General features: G+C 42.6%; 1 pseudogene; it reads left to right on the top strand.

Moving 5' to 3' along the window:
• Window positions 1-509: 509 nt before the first annotated feature.
• LOC133677108 (putative receptor protein kinase ZmPK1) lies at window positions 510-3,273 on the top strand (annotated as a pseudogene).
• The last annotated feature ends 2,981 nt before the right edge of the window (window positions 3,274-6,254 follow it).

Below are 6,254 nucleotides of genomic sequence, written 5' to 3'. Positions count from 1 at the left end.
TATAACACGCAAGAAAATAATCTTATCATTATTGTATTTTAGTACATAGTATGTTAGGTGGCTACAAGTTGAGTGAAGACTATACATGTTAGCTTTTGTCCTGTATGTTCTTCCATTGGTATTATTTAAAGTTTGGCACATAGATTTTTAACTTCGACCCAGAGTCGACTTGGACTTGGATCCTTCTTCTAGGTTGTAAGAACTTTTTGGACACAAACCTTCAATGTGAAAATAGGAATAGTGGCCTTGGCAGGCTTTGCCCTGCCTGAGTGCCCTGGTTCGAGCTCTCGTGTGTACCCAGCACATGAGGGTTAAACTGCTGTGGTCAATTCGTGTGACTTGTTCCGCCCCCGTCCCGGGTTCGACCCTCTATGTGTACGCCTGTCACCCCCGCGGTGCCTTACCTGCTCCTGGACTTGCAGGATGTCCAGCGGGCCGTGGAGAATAATCATTATTGTATTTTAGCGGGCCAATGCATAATAGACATCATAGCCTTTTGAGTTGTGAAATTGCTCATAAAAAATCATTCTAGAGATTGTTGATGATTTTAATCAAGAAAAGTGACAAAGGCAGCATGATAATTGTTCTTACCAAACAACATACAAGTTGCAAGCCAATCCTGGGCCTCATGTGGAGTTCTCTAACTTCAATCCCTCCAAAAAAAAATTGTTTCCTCACTGTTTTGTTCTTGTTTCTTTCAACTTCAAGTGCCCAGAACGTTTTGCGAAGAGGTTCATCTCTATCAGTAGAAGATGATTCAGACATCCTTATCTCACCAGATAAAACATTCTCTTGTGGATTCTATGGGATGGGACAAAATGCTTATTGGTTCTCTATTTGGTTCACCAATTCCAAGGACAGGATTGTGGTTTGGATGGCCAACAGAGACAGACCTGCTAATGGCCGAGGTTCAAGAGTTTCTCTACGACGAGACGGTGCTATGGTCTTGACAGATGTTGATGGCTCCATCATATGGGACACTAAGACCCCCTCCACTGATGTTGGAAGAGCAGAGCTTCTGGACACTGGTAACCTTGTTCTTAAAGGCCCTAATGGTACGAATCTATGGCAAAGCTTTGATTTTCCTACTGATACACTTCTTCCAAACCAGTTATTTACAAAGAGGACAAAGCTGGTTGCTAGATTGCATAGCGGGTCTTATGCCTCTGGATATTTTAGTTTCTTTTTTGATAATGATAATGTGCTGAGGTTGATATATGATGGTCCTGATATTTCAAGCATATACTGGCCTAATCCTGATTTTGATGTGTTCAGAAATGGTAGAACAAATTATAATAGCAGCAGAACTGCAGTTTTTGATGAAATGGGCCATTTTATATCTAGTGATCAGCTCCAGTTCAGCGCTCCTGACACGGGTTTATTAAGGATCAAAAGGAGGCTAACAATGGACCTTGATGGGAATCTCAGGCTTTATAGCCTTAACAATGAAACTGGATTGTGGGTGATATCATGGCAAGCTCTTTCTTAGCTTTGTACTGTTCATGGAATTTGTGGGATAAACTCGATTTGTGTAAATACACCAGACCCCAAGTGTTCATGCCCACCTGGCTATGAGATCACTGAGCCTGGTAATTGGAATAAAGGCTGCAAGCCTATGTTCAACAGCACTCTTTCACAGTCTCAGCAAGTGAAGTTTGTGCTGTTGCCCCATGTAGATTTCTGGGGATTTGATCTTAATTTCAGTGCATCCACTACATTCGACTCCTGCATGAAGCTCTGCTTGGGGGATTATCGGTGTAAAGCATTTAGCTATAGGCTAGATGGGGGAGGACGTTGCTTCACAAAAGGCGTGCTTTTCAATGGTTACCAGTCCCCAAGTTTTCCAGGCAATATATATCTGAGATTGCCAGTTAGTTTTGAGACATCTCAGCTCGGTATTCTTAATGGCACTGACCTCATTTGCCAGTCTGCTGAATCAGAAACAACGATCGGTTCTCCTTCTATGTATAACTTCAACACTAAGAGGACGAATTTGCTTCTGCCATTGGACTTATTGAAATTCTCTTTGTAGTTTCAGGTTGGTGGTTTCTTTTCAGAAAGCGTGGTTCGCCAAATTTGGCGGAAGACGGATATCATCTGGTATTAAGTCCATTTAGGAGGTTTACTTACACTGAGCTCAAGAAGGCGACGAATAACTTCAAGGAAGAGCTGGGAAGGGGAGGTTCCGGAGCCGTGTATAAGGGCATTTTGACAGATGAAAGGGTTGTAGCTGTGAAGAGACTGGAAAACATGTACCAAGGGGAAGATATATTTTGGGCAGAAGTGCGCACAATTGGAAAAATCAATCACATGAACCTGGTGAGAATGTGGGGATTCTGTTCAGAGGGCAAACACAGACTCCTAGTCTATGAGTACATGGAATATCAATCACTGGACAAGCATCTATTCTCCCCAACGTTTCTTGAATGGAAAGACAGGTTTAAAGCGGCCTTAGGTATAGCTAAGGGTTTGGCTTATCTTCATCACGAGTGTTTAGAATGGGTCATGCATTGTGATGTGAAGCCAGGAAATATTCTTTTGGACAGTGAATTTGAACCTAAGATTGCAGATTTTGGGCTTGCCAAGTTGTCTCAGAGGGGTGATAATAGTTCCGACTTCTCTCAGATTCGAGGAACCAAGGGTTACATGGCTCCAGAGTGGGCTACAAATCTTCCTATCACTGCAAAAGTTGATGTTTATAGTTATGGAGTTGTGGTTCTAGAGATAGTGAAAGGAATCCCACTCTCAAATTGGGTTATAGAGGGCAGGGAAGAGCATGATGAATCAGATCTAACAAGGTTTGTCAGAGTGGTGAAAAGGAAAATTTAGTGCGGAGAGACCTCTTGGATAGAAGAAATAGTGGATCCAAGATTGAATGGTCAGTTTAGCAGGAGCCAAGCATTGAACTTGGCATGTCTTGTGTAGAGGAAGATAGAAACAAGAGACCAACAATGGATTCGGTAGTCCAAGCTCTATTAGAATGTCTAGATTAAAGAGAATATTATACCTGCAGAGACAATTACATCAGCAAATCATATAAAATCTGTTAGTCCCATGCAATCTGCTGATTCCACTACATCAGCCTTGGAAGTCTCCTAATCCCAAGCAACTGCATTCCTTAGTTAGAATGATTAATTGACATTCCCTTTGTAATACATGTAATTGATTGGACTTACCTTACATTGCTGAGTTTCTGTAAATAGAAAAGTCTACCGATGTACTAATATTTATACTGCATACAACTTAATAGAAGACACGGTTGTGTAGCAATAATTCTCAATCTCTCTGCTCTCATCTTTTTCTCTTCCATTGAGTTTATAATCCTTATATGGTATCAGAGCTCTTTGGAGCTAACCCTTAAAATATCGATCCTACCCAAACCAATGGCCAACAACCCAAATCTGGAAAATCAAGTAATCTTGATATGTCAAAACTGATTTCTGAAATGTCAAAACTTTCCTCTCCTCCACTCTCATCCCATTCCTTGCCCACCTCCTTCAATATCTCATCCTTGTTCACTGTCCCCATGGATCGCACCAACTACCTGAGTTGGAAATCCCAATTTGAAGATATACTGGAGATGCATGGCTTTATAGCAGTCATCAAAAACAACACAGAACCACCCAAAGTGCAAGAAGATGGTTCTGTGCACCCAGAATTAGCAAAAGATAAACTGGTCCTGAGTTGGATCAAAGCAACTTCCTCCTCTTCCATCAAAACACTTCTCATCCCATGTACCACTGCTCATCAAGCCTGGACCATGCTGGCCAAGCGTCTTTCACCTCTTGCTAGCACCCGTGTACGGATCCTTCGAGACCAAATTCGCACTCTCCGGAAGGACAGCAGCACCACAGTGGTTGATTATCTCAACTATGCCAAATCACTCTTTGATTCTCTCATACAATCTGGTGCAACCATGGACGATGATGAACTAATCAGTTATGTTTTGGATGGACTTGGTCTTGAATATAAAGAGCTAGCCACAACACTTCACCTGCATCTCGATATTGACTTTGATCAATTCTATGATTTAGCTCTAAGAGAAGAGCATTTACAGAAACGCATGTCTCTTACCATGACTTCAGGAGTTGCTATGGCTGCTGACCGTATGCCCAAAGAACGCCCCTTCAATTCATATATGCCCAGTCATAATCATGGATTTGGAAGAGGACGCGGTCGTGGCAGGAATTGGAATCAAGGGCGTGGACCAAGGCGAACAGGGCATTGGGAGCCGGCTCAAGGGGCTTGGTTTCCAGACCGCAACTCTCAGCCACGTGACCCTCAATCTGTTGTCCTCACTTCTTCTCCTGCTACTCTCTCTGATGGGCGCCCTCCTCTGCTTCCAACACCTCAAGGCAGATTCTCAAATACCCAACGCAGTGAAGTCATTTGTTTTCGGTGTGATAAGCAGGGGCATATAGCTCGTTTTTGTCCTGACCGTCGGCCTCATGCATACATGGCAGAAAACTTTACCACCTCTTCTTCTCCTACAGCTGATGTGGCAAATACCAATTGGTGTCTTGATTCAGGTGCTACTCACCATATGACAGCCAACGCAACCTCTCTCCCCGATGCTCATCCTTATACAGGTACAGATACAATTGTTGTTGGAAACGGCAACCAATTAGCAATAACTCATATTGGCAATACACAATTGACCGGGTTGCATAAATCATTAAATCTTAATGAAGTTTTGTATGTGCCTGCTATTCGCAAAAACTTGATCTCTATCCGTCGTTTTTGCTGTGATAATGATTGTTACTTTAAGATGGATGCTAATGGTTTTTCTGTGAAGGACAACAAAACAGAGAAGGTACTCCTTACTGGCAGTAGTTTTGATGGCCTTTATCACATCCAGACATCCCCTTCTATTGCTCGTCAAATTGCTTGTTATGGAAAGCGTACAACACAAGATGTATGGCATGCCAGACTCGGACACCCATCTCATTCAGTTTTTACTACATTGTTGAATAAGTACAACTTACCACTTGATGGTGCAATTGTCTCCAATAAAAAGTGTCATATCTACCCGTTGGGAAAATCTTGTCGGTTACCTTTTGAAGACAGACAATCTCATGCTCAATTTCCATTAGCACTTTTACATCTTGATTTATGGGGTCCTGCACCAATCTCCTCAAATTTTGGCTATCGTTATTATTTTTCCATTGTCGATGATAATACTCGATTTACTTGGTTATATCCATTGGCTAAAAAATCAGATGTTCTTACTACATTTGTTCACTTTAAAAAGTTGGTGGAAAATCGGTTTAGCTCTCACATTAAACAACTGCAGGTTGATGGTGGAGGTGAATTTACCAGCAAATTATTTCTGACATTTTTACGTGATCATGGAATATCTCATCAGATTTCATGTCCGTACACTCCTCAACAAAATGGAGTGGTGGAAAGGAAACATCGACATATTGTTGCAATGGGACTCTGTTTATTGGCCCAGTCCCGCTTGCCCCAAAGCTTTTGGGTTGAAGCCTTCTCTACTGCGGTTTTTCTGATTAATCACCTACCAACTCCTAAGCTTGATCACATATCTCCTTATGAGAAATTACTTCAACGGACACCGGATTATGCATTTCTCAAAAGTTTTGGATGTGCCTGCTTTCCTCATATGGTCCCATACAACAGGCATAAATTATCCTTCAAATATGTTCCATGTGTATTTATTGGCTATGATAATCATTACAAAGGCTATCGCTGTCTTGATCCTATTTCAGGTCGGATTTATATATCTCGACATGTGATTTTTGATGAGGCAAGCTTCCCCTACCCACAACTTCAATCTACATCAGTTGCCCAATCCACACCCACGGTTCACCTTGATATTGGGCCCGGTTTTTACTCTCAAGAAACCAACAATTCTACAAATCCAACCCACTCTACCCCCATTATCCTTGACTCCCCATCGGTCACTACTTCTGCCAGCCCACAACAACCTTCCCCCACACCACCTCTCTCCCCTAGTCCAATAGTAGTCGTTCCTTCCCCTGTCTCCCAATCCAACCATCCTCTACAAACCAGCTCTACAAACCCCATGTCTGTCACCCACACCACAACCCCCTCACCTATGTCAACGCCTCCTCCTTCCCCTATTGACCCATCTCTCCTCCCCAACTCTCCTGCTACACCAAACCCTCCTCAAAAATTTAAGAGTCTCAAGACCATCATCCCATTTGGTCCTGAACCAAAACCCCTCTACTCTCACACCACTCCGCACCCTTTACCCCAGGCTCTCTCTACCG

This window comes from Populus nigra, chromosome 17, assembly GCF_951802175.1.
Source record: "Populus nigra chromosome 17, ddPopNigr1.1, whole genome shotgun sequence".
In the NCBI taxonomy this organism is placed as follows: Eukaryota; Viridiplantae; Streptophyta; class Magnoliopsida; order Malpighiales; family Salicaceae; genus Populus; species Populus nigra.
Note: the sequence above shows the minus strand (reverse complement) of the source record. Positions and strands in the feature narration are given on the sequence as shown.